Genomic DNA, 20,079 nt, shown 5'->3' with positions numbered 1-20,079 from the left:
CAGCAGGGAACCTACAAGCCAGAAGAGATGGGGGATCTATATTCAACATTCTTCAGGAAAAAAAAAATCTTTAACCAAGAATTTCATATCTAGCCAAACTCAGATTCCATAGCAAAGGTGGAATAAGATTCTTTTCAGATAAGCAAATGCTGAGGGAGTTCATTAACCCCACACCCACCTTACAAAAGATCTTGAAAGGAGCACTAAATATGGAAAGGAAAGATCATTAACAGCCAATACAAAAACACACTTAAGTATATAGACCAGTGACACTATAAAGCAACCACACAATAATAACCAGCTAACAACACAATGACAGGATAAAATTCTCACATATCAATGCTAATTTTGCAAATGGGTTAAATGCCCCATTAAAAAAAACCCAGAGTGGCAAGCTGAATACAGAAGCAAGATCGAATGGTATGCTGTCCTCAAGAGATTCACCTTACATGCAGTGACAGCCGTAGGCTCAAAATAAATGGATGAAGGAAAATCTACCAAGCAAATGGAAATCAGAAAAAAAGCAAGGGTTGTAATCTTAATTTCAGACCAAACAGACTTTAAACCAACAAAGGTCAAAAAAGACAAGGGCATTACATAATGGAAAAGGTTAAATTCAATGAAAAGAACTAACTATCCTAAATATATATGCACCCACCAGGGAGCACCCAGATGCATAAAGCAAGTTGTTAAAGACCTACAAAGAGACTTAGACTCCCACACAGTAATAGCGAGAGACTTTAACCCTCCACTGACAGTATAGACAGTATCAGACAGTATTAAGCAGATCATCAAGGCAGAAAATTAACAAAGATATTCTGGACCTGACATCAACATTGGATCAAATGTATCTGATAGATGTCTACCAAACTCTCCACCCCAAAACAACAAAATATACATTCTTCTCATCACCACATGGCACATACCCTAAAATTGACAACACAATCAAACATAAAACAATCCTCAGCAAATGCAAAATAACTGAAATTATACTAAGCACACGCTCAGACTACAGCATAATAAAAATAGAAGTTAAGTCTAAAAAAAAATCACTCAAAGCCATGCAATTACATGGAAATTAAACAACTTGCTCCAGAATAACTTTTGGGTTGATAATTAAATTAAGGCAGAAATCAAGAAGTTCTTTGAAACTACTGAGAATAAAGATACAACATACCAAAATCTCTAGAACACAGTTAAAGCAGTGTTAAGAGGGAAATGTATAGCACTAAATGGCTGCATCAAAAAGTTAGAAAGAGCTCAAATTAATGACCTAATATCATGACTAAAAGAACTAGAGAAGCAAGAGCAAACAACTCCAAAGCTAGCAGAAGACAAGAAACCACCAAAATCAGCACTGAACTGAAGGAGATCGAGACACAAAAAACCATTCAAAAGATCAATGAATCCAGGATTTAATTTTTTGAAGAAGGAAAAAAAAAAAAAAAAGGATAGGCGACTAGCTAGACTAATAAAGAAGAAAAGAGAGAAGATTCGAGTAAACTCAGTTAGAAAAGGCCAAGGGAAGTTACCACTGACCCCACAGAAATACAAACAACCATAAGAGACTACTACGAACACCTCTATACACACAAACTATTAATAGAAAACCTAGAAGAGATAGATAAATTCCTGGACACATACATCTCCCAAAACTGAATCAGGGAGGAATTGGTTCCCTGAAGAGGCCAATAATGAGCTCTGAAATTGAATCAGTAATGAATACCTTACCAATCAAAAACAGCCCAGAGTCATAAGGATTCACAGCTGAATTCTACCAGATGTACAAAGAAAAGCTGTTATCATTCCTACTGAAACTCTTCCAAAAGAATTGAGGAAGAAGGACTCTTCCCCTACCCATTCTATGAGGCCAGCATCATCCTGATACCAAAACCTGGCAGAGACACAACAAAAAAATAAAACTTCAGGCCAATACAATATCCTTGATGAACATTGATGCAAAAATCCTTAACAAAATCTTGTAAACCAAATCCAGCAGCACCTCAAAAAGCTAACCCACCACAATCAAGTAGGTTTTATTCCTGGGATGCAAGGTTGATTCAACACACACACATATCAATAAATGTGATTCATCACATAGACAGAACAAAATACAAAAACCACATGATTATCTTAATAGATGCAGAAAAGGCTTTTGATAAAATTCAACATACCTTTATGTTAAAAACTCAATAGATTGGGTACTAAAGGAACATACCTCAAAATAATAAGAGGCATCTATGACAAATCCAGCCTGGGCACAGTGGCTCACACCTGTAATCCCAACACTTTGGGAGCTCAAGGCGGGCAGATGACTTGAAGTCAAGAGTTTGAGACCAGTATAGTCAACATGTTGAAACCCAATCTATACTGAAAATACAAAAATTAACCAGGTATGATGGTGTGTCCCTGTAATCCCAGCTAGTCGGGAGACTCAGGCAGGAGAATCACTTGAACCCAGGAGGTGGAGGTTGGGGTGAGCCATGATTGTGCCACTGCACTCCAAAATTGGGCGACAGAGTGAGACTACATCAAAAAAAAAAAAAAAAAAAGTCCAAAAACAAACCCACAGCAACATCATGCTGAATGGGCAAAGGATGCAAGCATTCCCCTTGAAAACAAGCACAAGACAAGGATGTCCTCTCTCACCACTCCTATTTAACATAGTATTGAAGTCCAGGCCAGAATAATCAGACAAGAGAAAGAAATAAAGAATATTCAAATAGGATGAGAAGAAGTCAAAGTATGCCTGTTTTCATTCAACATGATTTCCCATAGTCTCAGCCCAAAAGCTTGTTCCGCTGATAAACAACTGCAGCGAAGTTTGAGGATATAAAATCAGTGTACATAGAAAAAATTAGCCGGGCGCAGTGGCGGGCGCCTGTAGTCCCAGCTACTCGGGAGGCTGAGGCAGGAGAATGGCGTGAACCCGGGAGGCGGAGCTTGCAGTGAGCCGAGATTGCGCCACTGCACTCCAGCCTGGGCGACAGAGCAAGACTCCGTCTCAAAAAAAAAAACAAAAAAACCAAAATCAGTGTACAAAAATTACTAGCATTTATGTATACCAACAACAGCCAATCTGAGAGCCAAATCAAGAACGCAATCCCATTCACAATTGCCACAAAAAGAATAAAATACCTAGGAATACAGCTAACCAGGGAGATGAAAGATCTCTATAAGGAGAACTACAAAACACTGCTCAAGGAAATCAGAGATGACACAAACAAATGGGAAAACACTCCATGCTCATGGATAGGAAGAACCAATAGCATTACAATGACCATACTTCCCAAAGCAATTTACAGATTCCATGCTATTCCTATCAAACTACCAATGACATTCTTTACAGAACTTGAGGAAACTACTTAAAAATTCATCTGAAACCAAAAAAGAGCCCAAATAGCCAAGGCAATCCTAAGCAAAAGGAATACCAAGTTAACTGGCTTTAAACTATACTACAGGGCTACAGTAACCAAAATCACGGTACTGGTACAAAAACAGACACACAGACCAATGGAACAGAACAGAGAATGCAGAAATAATGCCACATACCTACAACCATCTGATCTCTAGCAAAGCTGACAAAGGCAAGCAATGGGGAAAGGACTCTGTAGTCAATAAGTGGTGCTGGGATAACAAGCTAGTCATATATAGAAGATTGAAACTAAAACCCTACTTTCCACCATATACAAAAATCAACTCAAGCTGTATTAAAGACTTAAATTTAAAATGCAAAACTATAAAAACCCTAGAAGAAAACCTAGGAAATAGCATTCTGGACATCAGCCCTGGAAAAGACTTCATGACAAAAACTCCAAAAGCACTCACAACAAAAGCAAAAATGGACAAATTGGATCTAATTAAACTAAAGAGCTTCCGCACAGCAAAATAAACTATCAATATAGTAAACAACCTACAGAATGGGAGAAAATATTTGCAGATTTTATATCTGACAAAGGTCTAATATCTACCATCTATACGGAATTTAACAAATTTTCCAGAAAAAAACAACCCCATTAAAAAGTGGGCCAAGGGCCAGGGGCAGTGGCTAACAGCTATAATCCCAGAACTTTGGGGAGGCCGAGGTGGGTGGATCACCTGAGATCAGGAATTGGAGACCAGCCTGGCCAACATGGTGAAACCCCATCTCTACTAAAAATACAAAAATTAGTCAGGTGTGGTGGCTGGCACCTGTAATTCCAACTACTAGGGAGGCTGAGGCAGGAGACTCACTTGAAACCGAGAGAGCAGAGGTTGCAGTGAGCCAAGATCACACCACTTCACTTCAGCCTGAATGAAAAGAGTGAGATTCCAACTAAAAAAAAAAAAAAAAGTGGGCGAAGTATATGAACAGATACTTTCCAAAAGAAGACATATGTATGGTCAACAAGCATGTGAAAAGAAGCTCGATATCACTGATCATTCTTAGAGAAGTGCAAATCAAACCACAATGAGATACCATCTCACACTATTCAGAATGGCTATTATTAAAAAGTCAAAAAATAACAGATGCTGGTGAGGTTATGGAGAAAAGGGAATGCTTATACACTGTTAGTGGGAGTTTAAATTAGTTTAAATTAGTGGGAGTTTAAAACCATTGTGGAAAGCAGTGTGGTGATTCCTGAAAGAGATAAAAACAGAATTACCATTCGAGCCAGCAATCCTGTTACTGGATATATACCCAAAATAATATAAATCATTTTACGATAAACTCACAAGCATGCATATGTTCACTGCATTACTATTCATAATAGCAAAGACATGGAATCAACTAAAATCTCATCAATGACAGACTGAATAAAGAAAATTTGGTACATATACATCATGGAATATCATACAGCCTTAAAAAAGAATGAGATCATATATTTTGCAGGAACGTGAATAGAGCTTAAGGCCATTATCCTTAGCATACTAACACAGAAACAGAAAACAAAATACTGCATGTTCTCACTTATAAGTGGGAGCTAAATGATGAGAACACATGGATACATAGATGGGAACAACAGACCCTGGGGCCTACTTGAGGGTGAAGGGTAGGAGGAGGGAGATGATAAGAAAAAATAACAAGTGACTTAGCATCTGCATGATGAAATAATCTGTACAACAAACTCCTGTGACATGAGTTTCTCTATATTACAAACCTGCACATAGTACCCCTGAACCTAAAATAAAAGTTTTAAAAATTCAGTTCTATTAACACATAACCCTCTGAACAAAGTACTTCCAGCTACCTACTCTGTTTCCATGTCTTAGAGGACATATTCAACCATCCCTATCTGAATGTGCCTTCCCATGCCTTCGAAATTCTTCCAAGTTATTCAACAAACAATCATTGAGTACTAACTCTGGATCAGGCACTATATAATCACTGGTGCTCGAAAATGACTAAGATACTATACTTGCCCTCACATATCTCCTAGTCTTGTGCCAGAAAGGCACCTAAACAAAAACCCCCACTATAATGTGGTATATGCTGTGAAATATGCACAGGATGCTATGGTAGAACAGGTAAAGGATATCTGATCTAGCATACCCTGAGACGGCTGCTGGGAAAAATAGACCAGAAATTCTGGAGGAAGTATTGACTGAATTCACTCTTAAAGAATCAGTGAAAAATCAGCTGGGGTAGGTCTGGGAAATGAAGATAATAGAATTCTAGGCAGTAGGGAAAACATTGCTTGAAGGGACGACAAAATGCATGAAGGCTAAAAACAATAAAATATGTGTAGGTAACCATAAATAGTTCACTATTGCTGAAAAAAAAGTGACACTTGGAAGAATAGCAAGAGGCATCAGGGTTGGGATTATGAGACCTAGACAACCATGTAAAGGAGTTTGAACGCCATCTCCTAGGTAATGCAGAATCATTGAGTGCTTATAAGTAGCAGAGGGATGTGGTTAGACTTGTTATTTAAACCATTCCCTATACTTTGTGTTCTATATGTACATTTGCTATGGTCTGAATTTTTTTGTCTCCCCAGATTTCCTATGTTGAAACTTAATCCCCAATGTGAGATTAAGAGGTAGGGTTTAAGGGAGGTGATTAGGTTATGAGGAGTCTGCTCTCATAAATGGGATTAGTGTCTTCATAAAAGAAGTTTGAAGAAAACTTTTTGCCCTTTCCACCATAAGAGGACACATAGAAGGTGTCTTCTATGAGGAAGCCCCCCACCCCACCCAAACACCAAATCTGCTGGAGCCTTGATCTTAGACTTTCCAGCCCTCAGAACTGTGAGCAATAAATTTCTGTTGTTCATAAATTACCCTGTCTAAGGTATTTTGTTGGGGCAATTTGAATGGACTAATACAGCATTCCTCTAAAAAATTGGCCCATAGCTTTCATCAGATTCTAAAAGGTACCCATGACCCAAAAGGATCATGGACCTTGGTATGACAATAATTCTAAATGTGACCATTGATCAGAAGTATCTGTTCATATGTTAAAATAGTCAGATGATAGGACATACCCCATGCCTATTGAATCAGACTTTGGATGTGGGCATAGAAATCTATATGTTTTTTAAAGCACCTTTAGTGGTACTGATAGGCATACAAATTCAGGAGCCATTGATCAGGACCAAGAGAGCTAGATCTCAACTCTTAACTACCAAGGATTCATCCACATAGATTCTGTCTTTTTTTGTTTACTTGCATTATCAATGACCTTGTCCCTTGAATGAGGTCTTGACTTCATGTGAGAATGTGTCCTTACTTTAGAAAACTACAGTAGGATAATCATTAAATTTCTAGATAAGGCAACCCCAATTTTCTTGCAAAAGCCATGGCCCACCATTAGTAATGTAGTTGGGTGATTCTCTTAGAAAATCTGTGATCCAGGCTAACTCAAAAAGGTAATTAGCTTTTGCATGGCTATTTAAGGAGTGGTTTTGTAGCATTCATGTAGGATGCATAAGGTATTCAACTAAATAACATGAGGACAGTTGTTTCCGTAATTAAAGATTAAGTGATATATTGCAGAGTTGTTGCCTTTAAGCAGTTTGAGGCTTTATTTTTATAGAAACTACAAGATGATGGACGAGGAAAAAAGGGGGCCTCAAAATAAAGTATTTAGACAATGTTGTGCAAAAAATAGCTAAAGGAATTTGTTCCTGCCAATTTCTACAAGCTATAAATAAAGAGTTAGGGAGTGAAAAGGAATAAACCAACATGTAATGCTTCTGAGATATGCTTGGCTTAAAGATACTTTATTCTTCAAAAAGGTTGGAAACAGATTGGCCATAGATATAATATTCAGTGAAAAATCTGAATGTTCTCTTTCTTACCTAAGGAAGGGGGTGGAATATCATGCCCATTTGTTGGAAAAACTAGGTCAGATTATATCCATTCACAGATGCTCTAAGTCAGAGCTAGACCAAGGGTTTGGGATCATGAAGAATAACAAAACATATTAGTCACCCGATACAGATAATTTCCCATATCTGTTAAAAATGCAAAATGTCTATCACTCTTAGCCCTCTCCTCCCCTCCCAACTTCAGAAGCCTATCATGATCATTGTTTCTACATGGTTGAATTGTGTTCTTGATAATGTCAACACACTGGTTGATCCTCTGACTCAAGGCGACTTGGTTTGGAGGTGGGTTCATTTTCCCATTGAGAATCTTCAGGCCAATGATTTCAATCTTATTTGGAAACCACAGGTAATTATTTTTTGTTAACCTTGAGCACTCCCACAAGATAGGATAGCAAAAAATAAAAGATTTGGTGGGATTTCACATGCTATATTTAGTGGAAATGTCATATAAACTGGAGGATGAAATCTTCCTACAAAATCAAAATCCAATATATGGAAAGGCTGCCTAAGAAACAGGACTGTCTTACTTAGTAAGAGATAGGCCGTTTCTGCTGTAACTTTCTATGATTTTAAGCATTTAGGAAGGCATTCCTTACCCCAGTATTAGTAGAATCTAAGGAGTCCATGGCTAACCTTTAGGGAGTCCATGAAACTCTTTAATGATGTCATATTATGAAATGTCAAATATTGTGTGCATGTGCTTATGTGTATCCCTGAGCCAGAAGTCGTAACTTTAATTGAATCTCAAAGAAGTGTGGGACCCAACAAGCTTGAAAACCAATTGCTCTAGCATTTCACAGTAGCGCAAAGCCTACTTTCCTAAGTCCTGGATATCTCTCTGTGGTGTAGCCACTACTTTTAGGAAAGGTGCTGTGTTGTCTTCTTATTGGCTAATATTTGTTTTCAAAAATGCATTTCATTTATTGCCTGTGAATTTGCATATTCATAACACATCTTAAATTGAAGTATAAATAACATAGTAAAGTGCATAGAGAGAGGTTAAGTATAAAATTCCTTGAGTTATGACAGTTATATGTACAATTGTAACCACCTCCCAAATCAAGATATGAAAGATTTAAATTACCCTAGGCACTTCTCTCATGCTTTCCAGTTACTTCTCATCTCCTTCCCAATGCAGAGATAACCACTGTTCTTATTATTATCATCACAAATTATTTTTGCCAATTTCAAAACTTCATAACAGTATTTTCTTAATGGCATCTTTTAATGAACTTTTCATTGAAATAAACTTTTCATCAAAATTGTTTATTTTTATTTTTATTCCTTTATTTCATATTTTTTTCTTTATGATTACTTTTTGTTTGTACTAAGAAATGTTTTCTTATGCCAAGGTCAGAAGAATAGTCTCCAACCTTTTCTTAAATACCACTCCTTTTGATATGTTGATCTTGTATAGTAAGACCTTCATATATTCATTTATTTCTATTTTGTAGTTTTTTGTAAATTCTTTGGGGTTTCTAAATAGTTCTAAATAGAATTAAAATAGCTTTACTTCCTCGTTTTCAATCTTTATGACTTTAATTTTCTGTTATTTGTATCACTCCACTGGCTGGAATTCCAGTACAATGTTGAATTGAAATGATGAGAGCGGACTTTTAATTGTTTCAGATCTTAGAAGGAAAGTACTCAATGATTCACAATTGATTGTGATGTTAACTGTAGGGTTAACAGGTCGAGAAAGTTAATCAGGTTGATAAAGTTCCTTTCTGTTTCTATTTTACTGAGACTATAATAAATAATGGTTGCTTTTACTGTATTTTTTGAAATGATCATATTATTTTTCTATTTGGTAACAATGTGAGTAACATTGAATTGACTTTCTGTGTAAATCAACCTTGCGTCCCTGGAAAAAATTCCAATTGATCATGATGTGTTATCCTTTTCATACATTGCTGTATTAAATATGGTAATGTATTTATTTTTTGTGTCTATTTCATGAGGGATATCATTATGTAATTGTTTTCTCTTCTCATATCTTTGTTGGTTTTATTAATCAACATTACGCTAACTTCATACAATATATTGGAACATGTTTCCTCACCTTTTATTTTCTGGAAGGCTTCATTTAACATTGAAATTATTTCATTTTTAAACATTTGATATAATTCATTAAAAATCCAATTGTTTCTTGATATTTTCTAAAGAAAAGGTCATTGTTACAAATTCAAAACCTTAATAAATATAAGGCCATTCAAATTTTCTGTTTCTTTTTGTGTTGGTTTTGGTAAATTTGTATTTTTCAGAAAGTTTTTCACTTTATCTAACTTGTTAAATTTATTGGTATTAATTTTTCATAATGTTCTCTTTTTGATCTTTTTTAAGAGTTAATTTAATAAGTATACATTATTTTTAAAATAAAAAAGAAAAACTTGAAAATGCAAATTAACAAACACATCCCCATTTGCTCCAACACACTGTAGACCCCACCACAAACACAATACAGATGAGTGAATCAACAGTAACATGCTCAGAGATGGTGCATGTGAGTGTTCTGACCGAGTTCCATATTATTGTCTACACCTCATGCAATGGTGCACTAGAGATCCATGTGATGTGGCACTTCACCGTGGAAGGTTTTGGAGACTGTTGAATCGAGACAGGCAGTGAAATATAATAGAAAACACACTCGGAAACAGATTGGTTGATTTGTAGATTTACTAGTAACTATTATGTTACCAGGGGCAATCTCTTAACTTCCTTATGCCTCGTGGTGCAGCAAAATATCACAAATCACCACTAAAGAACTTACTGATATAACCAAACACCACTTGTTCCCTCAAAACCTATGGAAATAAAAATAAACAAATAAATAAACAAACAAACAAAAAAACCTCCATATTGACCAGATAAGGAAACCGAGACATAAGGAAGTTAAGAGGTTGTCACTTTTTGGTCCTCTAATACCTGGAAATATATAGTAATGTTCTCTCTTTTGTTCCTCGTATTCGTAATTTGCATGGTTAAGGTTTGCTGGAGATGAAATTTCTCAGCTATTGTCTGTCTGAAAATATTCTTGCCATTCTTTTGAAGGATATTTTTAGAGGATACTTTTTATCTTTGATTCTCAATAACTTGACTATTTTGTGCTCAGGTATATTTTTCTTCATATTTATCCTGCTTGGAATTGAGTTTCTTGGATTTGTAAGTTCATCTCCTTCATCTGTTTTTGAAAAGTTCTCAACCATTGTCTCGTCAAATATTTTTTTCTTCCCTAGTCACTCTAACCTCTTTTGTGGAGGACTCTAATTACTTAAAGTTAGACTGTTAGATATTATCCTTCTCTTGTGGAAGCTCTGTTTGTGTTTTAAATGATTTTTTTCTTTTTACATTTCAGTTTGGATAATTTTTATTGATATGTCTTTTAAGTTCACTGATTCTTTTTTTTTTTTTTTTTTTTTTGAGATGGAGTCTCGCTCTGTCTCCTGGGCTGGAATGCAGTGGGTTGATCTCGGCTCACTGCAAGCTTCGCTTCCTGGGTTCACGCCATTCTCCTGCCTCGGCCTCCCAAGTAGCTGGGACTACAGACACCCACCACCATGCCCAGCTAATTTTTTGTATTTTTAGTAGAGACGGGTTTTCACCATGTTAGCCAGGATGGTCTCGATCTCCTGACCTTGTGATCTGCCCTCCTCAGCCTCCCAAAGTGCTGGGATTACAGACAAGTTCACTGATTCTTTAGTCTGCTACATTCAGTCTGTTGTTAAACTCATCAAACAAATTATTTCTGATTATTTCTATAGAATTTCCATTTAGTTTTTTTTCTATCTTTTCATGTTTTTGCTTAAACTTCTCAGCTTTTCAATAATGTGCGTTGTTCTCACTAGATTATTTAACATATTTATAACAATTATCTTAAAGTTATTTTCTGCTAATTCCAACAGTTGGGTTATATGTGGATCTTCTCTATTAATGTTTTCTTCTTTATCATAGGTATATTTTTCTGTTTCTTTGTATGTCTTGTAATTTTGTATTATATGCTAGAAATTGTGTGTGTATAAAAATGATAGTTATTACTGCAGTAATACTGTCCTCAGAAAATATCATGCCTCTTCTTCTGTTAGGCTGCTGGTGAGAGATCTCAATCTGATTTGTAATTGAACAGGGTCTGGGCTTCACTGCAGCTTTAGTTAGATTCTGTTCACCACTGGCTTCAAATGTTTGAGGATGGGGTTGGGACTTTCCCTTCAGTGGGCTTTGGATCTGAGCACTACCACCACCAGACTCTAAAGGTCTCTATAGCTTACAGTTCAGCTTCTAGAATTCCAAGTACCATGAAAAATGCTCTGTGCTTTATAGTTCAGCTGCCAGTTTTTTGGGGAACAGAGGAATTCCCTTTGCTTTTCATCTCTACCCCTAGGTCTCCTTACCTTGGGAGATCTATTTCTCCCCAGGCTGTTACACACTGCTCCCAGCCTTCAGCAAGAATTGCATTGCACTTGATGACAGCACCTCAGGGCATCTATTTCAGCAATCCTGCCCCTTCCCCAGCTTTCATTAAGTCACTACTTTGCATTTGATTAAGGTCCTATGTACCTTAAAAAGAGACTCTTTCAGCCTTCATGCCTTGCTCCCAGGCTTGGGAGAATTGCTGACTTATACTTGGTGAAGGTCCTGTAAACCTCAGGGTTATTTTTCTTAACTTCCCCATCCTTGCCCTCAGTCTTTGGTTGGCCAGTGCCATGTACATGGTGGAAGTTCAATATACCTGGGTGGGAACATCTTTCCTGTGTGCTTCAGGGCAATCTCTCTCAACTTTCTTGCTCTTCCCCTGGTCTTTAGTGGACCACTGCCTTGCACTGTTATGGTCCTCTGCATCTTGGAATGGAGGGGATCTTTCTCAGTGTTCTTGTCCTGTCCTCAGTCATTGATGGGCCACTGCATTTTACCTGGTGAAGATCCAGTGTGCCTCAGGGGGATTTCTCTCAGACCTCCTATCCTGCATCTAGCATTGAGTATCCTGCTACTTCCACTTGAGGAATGCCCCATGGGAAAAAAATGGGCAGGTGAGCACAGATCAATATTTGACTGGATCACCTTGGAATTTAAATTTCTCATGCCAACCCACTCGTGGCTACCAAAATTTTGTTAGCAGTTTACTTGATTTCTCCTTACCCCAGTCTATGATGGAGTAACACCCTGGAGTTACTAGGAATGAAAGCAGTCATAGGACACTTTTCTCCTAGGAATGCATTGTGTCTTCCTAAGATTTGGTTTATTTAAATTTCTTTGCATCTTCTGCTCTCTGCTAGGCTTTAAGTGATCACAATATTGTAGCCTATTGAACTTGTACTCATTGTACTCATTATAAGGATGAGAGTGCAACTCCTGTAACTTTCTACATCGTAATCAAAAATTTGGAAGTCAATTATTTCATGCCCAAAGTCTTCAGAGCCAGATCTTCTCTAACGATTTTGGAAATAATATGCTACTATCCTCCACATGCTTTCTCTGGCAAGTGCAATAGAATCAGATATGACCCACACTTCAGTGTTTTGCACTGAAACTTTTTCATTAGGGGGAAGGAAGATGAGATTCAAGAGAACTATTATTATTATTAGTTACATTTTTTTCTGGGAGTACCTACTGTTAGCCAAGCAGTCATCCTTAGCCCTGTCAAACTGAACCTACTAAATCTTTGTGTTATGACGATGTCTTTCACATAGATTTAGACCCTCACTTTTCTCTCTGCCACGTACTTCTGGTGGAAGGTGTCCATTAGGTTCTGTTGTAAGACAAAGGTTTACTTCATACCCTTTTCAGCTAGTTAAATCCCTACTAATTTTTTAAGATGTCAGTTAAATGCATATCTCCCATGAAGTCTGCCCCAGCACATCTTACAGCCTTGCTACACTGCTAGTGTAATCCTCACCATTTTCTATTGTGTACATAACGCTAGGGGAAATATGAGACCTCCTTCTTAAAAGTGCCCACAGGGCTGGGTGTGGTGGCTCACGTCTTTAATCCCAGCACTTTGGGAGGCCAAGGCAGGCAGATCACCTGAAGTCAGGAGTTCAAGACCAGCCTGGACAACATGGCAAAACCCTGTCTCTACTAAAAATGCAAAAATTAGTTGGGCATGGTGTCACATGCCTATAATCCCTGCTACTCAGGAGGCTGAAGCAGGATAATCACTTGAACCTGGGAGGCAGAGGTTGCAGTGAGCCGAGATGGCACCGCCATTGTACTCCAGCCTGGGCAACAAGAGTGAAACTCTGTCTCAAACAAGAACAACAACAAAAAAGTGCTCACAGATGATCTAGAATTGGGCTTCCTTGACCTGACAGGTTATTATTTCTCCTGGAGTCAGGATGATGGGCTTGGCCAGCATCTTTCAAATGATAGGTGCTATGAGGGAAAGAGAGGTGGGTTCCCCTAAGAGAAAACAGGCTGCTATTGGTAGAAAAGGGCACTAGCTGCCAAGGGGTGATACTTAAAATGCTTTAATTAAAAATTAGTTGATATGGATATTACCAAAAGAAAAAGAAAAACATTTGAGAGGAATGCTTCATTTTTACTGTGTTTCAACCTAGAAAGAAGACACAAGTGACATGGTACCCACGAAAACTGTTCCAACATCCAATAAGAAGGCTAATACCAGTAAATTGGTCTCTGCAAGGAAATGACAGTCACCTTTTTTTCTTTCTTAACCACTGAGGACCCCTTTGTTAATTTTGCCTCCCTGGACCCCAATTTATTTCAAACACTTTGGCTGCCAAACTGCAATTATCAAAAAATATTAAACCATAGACTCTTAGCAATTATAGCTCAGCATTATTTTCCCTTCGTTTTAACTACGTGGCAATTAACCTGGTGGCCAACCGAAAACAAATATACTAATTTCCTTATTTAAATTCTATATAGCTTTTTATTGGATAAGTTTAGATTTTCTACTCGTAGACTTTATATTGAAATATATTGTGAATATGCAGTGAAGATCTTTAAAATAGTTTTAACATTTGACCTACCAATTTCATGTTTGTTATTTATCCTAAAACAGTGGTCACAGATATGAACAAAGATTTATCTTGAGGAATATTTACCACTGTATTCATTACATTAAATTGTTGTTTAAATATTTACTACATAATAGTAAGAAATTATAAAACACCTAAATTTCCAAGAGCAGAAGTTGAGTGAAAAAATTATGAAATATAGGAAACGGCCAGACAATGGAGCACTATGCAGCATTAACATTTGATTAGATGAGATGATTTAATGACATGGAAATATGTTCCCTATATATAAGTTTAAAAAAATATGTTCTAAAATGACATATTTGGGGACCAGCCAAAATAGCCTCCAAGTCTCCCTCTTCATAGCTTAACATTTTTTCTACTCTAAGATGGGATGATATGATCCCGTCTGATTAAAGACACATTTTAGGCCTGTTTTACCAGCATATTTGGTCAAGGAAACCAAGTTATTTACAGTTTAGTTTGTAACACAAATTCAAACTTGGCAAATAATTTGCATATTGACAGGAGCATGCTTTCTTTCTTTATAAAATGTAAGTCACCAAGAAAGAAACAATAATTGGCACCTAAACTTCATTTCAGACCAGAGCTACCTCAATTACATTCCACTGAGTAGAATGAAAAACAGACCATCCCTCAAAGGCAGACCAAAAAAAAAAAAAAAAAAAAAAGTGACTTAGCACAATTTCTGCTGATGGATTGCTGATGATTGCTGAATGTTATGATGATTTCATGTTAAGAGGCATTAAAATGTGATTATAATTGAAAACCAGAAGTGCCTGTGAACTAGAGGGACCACAGTTTAATTTGGGTCAGTATTAAGGTCCTAAACATTAAACTAAGAATATTTCCTCTTCAACAGGTTAAAATAAACTATTTTGGCAAAATATTAACTATTACTAATAGGTAAAAACTACATACTGCTTGTACCAGGTGCTACTTTAAGAACTTTACATTTATTAACTCATTTAATCCTCAGGAGAGCTTTATAAAGTATAGACTACTACTTACCTGAAGAAACTGAGGCACAGAGAGATCAGGTAATTTCAATGAGGTCACAAAACTACGAAGACAAAGAGTCAAGATTCGACCCCAGGTGTTTGGGCTCCAAAGACTGTAATTTTAACCTGTAAACTTGGACAGTTTCATGTGTCTGAGGTCAAAAGCTAATAAAAACCTTGAATCCACTCTAGTAGGTGAGTACCTCTACTGTATCCTCTAAAGCATATTTGAGCCTAGAGGAGTACCCAGCGTAGTCTAATTTCTCCCCCAGTATTTTGAGTTCCTGCAAACCACAGAGGCTGCACAAAGTCAGGGGAGGCTAACGTAGAAGGACGCAGGCATCTACACATAACTTCTAGTTTTCTCATCTCACGAGTGGACTCAGTGGAAATGCTCAGACCATAAAGCAACATCATCTGTAATTGAGGATCGCTCAAGGTATCTTTGCACGCTATAGCATTCATTGAAACATCTGTGAGGTAGGTTGGAACCAAATTTAAAAGTTACTTCTCCAACCAGCCTCCTCATTTGTCCTCCAACTTGGAAATGATTCTACTGTTAGGCACACCCTGGGGCCAGATTTTACAAGTGGCACTATCATAACAGTGTGCCAGCTTAGGACCTGTGTTTACCACATTCCTTTCCGAGCCTGCTCTGATGACTTGCCTTGGAGTGGCCTTGTCCAAGCTCACCTTTTCATCTGCCTTGTTCAGTGCTCAGTAGGCAGTTGTTGTTCAGAAAGTCTTTGTAAGTAACTATTTTAAAGTCACCATTTTACAAAAGGACAAAGTGAAATACAGAACACAAAATGTGATTGATGTCATAAAGCAAATCGATGCTCCCAAATGCAATTTGCCATTTGCTCTCCTGTAAATATGTGAAATTGGTGACTTAATGTTTTTACTGTAAAAATGCCCAAAGAAAGAAAAGAGAGAAGAAGAGTAACAGAGCTGGGGGAGAGCTACCACTGGGATGGAAGGAGCGAGGGAGGAAAACAGGAGAGAAGGAAGGAGTATTGCAAGAACATAAAACCTTACTACAGTGGCCTTGAATCATGGAGCTGCAACACACCTGAAGCACTTAAAAATTCTTTTGAGAAATGCCAGTGTGATATACGCCTCGCAAGCCAGCAATTCATGAGCTCGATGCAGTAGTTGAAACCAAAGGGGTAATGGCCACAGCTGTCAGGATTCAGATGCTCTGGGGCTCGGCCCTGCCACTTTGTCCCAGCATTCATGCGAAGGAATGTTGTGAACTGGGCATATCACCACTGTTCACCCTGGCCTGCTTCCAACAGCACCAGCTGCATCTGGTCTGGAAGATGGCTGTGGCTGGCAGCCCCATGTTCCCCATAAGGCTGGGCGCTGGGCTGCAGCCAGGCTGGGAGTGCTGGCCCTACACCCAGCACACTCTCTGTCCAACCTTATCTGCCTGTCTACCCCAGAACCCCCAAGGAAGCTTGGCCTTTCCTGGCACACAGAATCCTCCTGAGAACTGGCGTCTTTCTGCAGTCAACAGAAAAGATGGAATGAAAACCACACAGATGAAAAGTCATGTCATTTATTAATAATTTCTTTTTTCTTCTATAAATTGGAAGGAAAAAGTCTTTGGTGACACTCTCTATAAAACAATCTATCTTGGATGGCGAAACCCAGACATAAAGTTACACAGGTCAGTGAAGTAAATCAAGATCTATGGCTTTGTATTTTCTCACACGCGCTCTCTCACACATACTTGAGGGCTTAATTATGCTAAGTCATTAATACTCTATAACAAATGGGGAAAACACTTCAGAAAAGACCTGTGGTGACACTACAAAAACATTGGCAACATATTAGAAAACTCTGTCCCAAATGTACATCGTATACAAAATAAGGTATACTTTTGTTTTTTGCGTTACAATTTGCCACCTAAAATAGTTCCAGTTTTTGATGTCTTTCTTTCTGCCCCTCAACATATCCTATACATATTGTTCTCTCAAAATAAGTACACAAGGTTCATTACATGGTAACCAGGTCATTTGCATGGCCCTAGTTTTAGTAATAGTTACAACCGAAAGGACAGGGATGTATTCCTGTAGGAGAAGAACAGAAAACTATTGCAGAAATCAAATGGCCTGAGGCCTAAAAGGCAAATCATTACAAAACCAGAGTGACTGAAAGGCTAGCCTGACTTGATTTTAAACAAGGGTGAGACTGTGCTATCCTGAGGGCTCAGCTTTCTCAAGAGTTGCCTTCTTCTCCTAGTTACTGGGCCATGTAAGTTCCAATTCTGGGTAGCTCATTGAGGTTCCTGATATAAAATGTATTGGAACTCTAGACCAGTGACAACTACAATCCCTACTAGGTAAAACTCATGGAGACAAAAGCCTTTGATTTTTGGAAAGGGCAAAAAGGGCAGAGGTGGTTTTGAGGAGTCACGTCCATCATTACAATTATGGTGTAAATAACAGCTTTTTTATCCAGAGGTTCTGTACAGTATTATTGAACTGATGGGAGAGACCACTATCTTAGGGTACTTAATCCCCCAAGCTTTAAAAAAAAAAAAAAGACGTGGGGCCAAGCATGGTGGCTTACACTTGTAATCTCAGCACTTTGGGAGGCAGAGGCAGGTGGGTCACCTGAGGCCTGGAGTTCGAGACCAGCCTGGCCAACATAGTGAAACCCTGTCTCTACTAAATATACAAAAATTTGCCCAGTATGGTGGTGCACGCCGGTAATCCCAACTACTAGGCAGGCTGAGGCAGGAGAATTGCTTGAACCCAGGAGGTGGAGGTTGCAGTAAGCTAAGATTGCACTACTGCACTCCAGCCTGGGTGACAGGGCAAGGCTCTGTCTCAAAGCAAAAAAAAAAAAAAAAAAAAACAGACTTGGTGTCAAAGAATAAACTAATCTCTTTATGCTGAAGTTCTAATACCAAGTGAGACAAGTTTAACACAGTGTGATATTAATGCTTATTTGCTGAGAACTTAACTCAAAACAACTTTGTCCCTGTAAGCATGCCTGAGAAAATGAGGCTGGTGGTGAAAGAAATTTCTTGGTTAAATCTGGCCAAGAATGACAAAACCATCTGAAAGGTTCTTGTCCATAGTCGCTGTAAATGGGAACTAGGTAAATGAATTCAGCAACTGGGGTCCTGATGTACTGGCTGCATGTTGATTATATTCACAATTAAAAGGCAGGAGCATTTTTATTTGAGAGTTCATGGCAATAACTACTACTTTTAAATACTGGAGCTCTCAGAGACCCAAGGGAACACAAGACACTTCCCAGGTCTGGGAAGTTTGCTTGGCTTTTGCATCCACAATTCAGCCTTGTCCAGCAAGAATCTCATTCAGATTCCAACCTAGTAAGGCTGTCTTTTCCCTGATCCCGCCCTCTAAACAGGTTTGTTCTTAAATCAAGTGCCCTGTTTTTTTTTTTTTTAATTAAAAAAAAAATAGTATATAGGCCTATTCACATTCATTCATCTCACCCCTGATTAAAGTTCAGTAACCTTTATGAAAGGCCACCAGCATAATATTCTTTCAAGTCACCAGGTATTTGAGAACCACCAAAATAAAGGCTAACATAGCCTACTGTAATGAAAATCAAAAGTCATTCTAAAAGGGAAATTGAAGGATGCAACCGGATTGATCCTTCTTTGAGCACCATTGGTAACAAGAAGAAATTAAAGTATAATGCACATAAGATTCCAGTAACAAGCTTTCCCTTTTTTCTGAAGCATCTATCTGAAAATGTGTTGATACGACCAGGTAGGCCCAACTAGCTATGCTATCTTTTGTGGTATGACTATTGTGATCATTTCATGGATTTTTCTCTACAGTCTCAAGTTTGAGCCACTTTGCTAGCTTGAACAAAGGTGATCCGTATTAATGTGTTGGTAAGCTTTGATATTTATAACCCTTTCATATAAATACATAAATACATAGCCAGCTTTACAAAAATTACTTTTAAGATCCTGTGTCTTAATGTGGAGCTGGGAAAAGATGCTATGTGGAAATCCATAAGTGGCTGAGTCCTCTAGAATTTCTGTAAGCAATTCATTATGTGGTTGGCACTGAACTCTTGCTTGGACCTTGGCTTCTCTCCAATGCAGCACATGTTAGCCCACTTCGGGACCCCTAGTTATCATTAAAGTTGACCAGGAGATAACTCCTGACACCCTACAGAGATGGCTATGATTTGTCAACTTGCTGCAATGCAGTACAACTCTTTCCTAACTGAATTAAAATTACATATTACTGTTGAGCTTCACTGATTTGTTAAGCATTGTTCTATTCCCAGTCTTATATTCCAAATGGGAGAAGAACACGCTAGCTCACATCCCAAAGAGATTTGCTCAGAGAATGACATAAAATGAAACTGTGGAGACTTAAAGTGGACGAAAGGTGTGTCATATCCTGTTCTTATTTATAATTACCATTATTCTTCACATGACACACGTTGTTTGTGGAAGACATGTGTTCTGTGAGCTTGGTGACAGGTCAGTCTGGCAAAGCAGGTCCTTGAATCCACTTGTGTGACTGACTGGTACAATTAGGGACATTGCTTTGCAAGCCAACATGACCACCTAAGTTTCAAGTTAGTTTTGGGGTCACTGAACAAAATATTGCATTTATTTTTTTGTAAAGGAGAAAGACACAAGAATAATTTGCCAATCCTGAAAAAAATAATTTAAATACACATTCGCAAAGGCCAAATGAATAAAGATTAACTGCTAATCTTTTAACTTACTGAGAAGTGCAGCTTAAATGACACAAAACCTAT

The sequence above is a fragment of the Papio anubis genome, unplaced genomic scaffold (assembly GCF_008728515.1).
Source record: "Papio anubis isolate 15944 unplaced genomic scaffold, Panubis1.0 scaffold108, whole genome shotgun sequence".
In the NCBI taxonomy this organism is placed as follows: domain Eukaryota; kingdom Metazoa; phylum Chordata; class Mammalia; order Primates; family Cercopithecidae; genus Papio; species Papio anubis.
Note: the sequence above shows the minus strand (reverse complement) of the source record.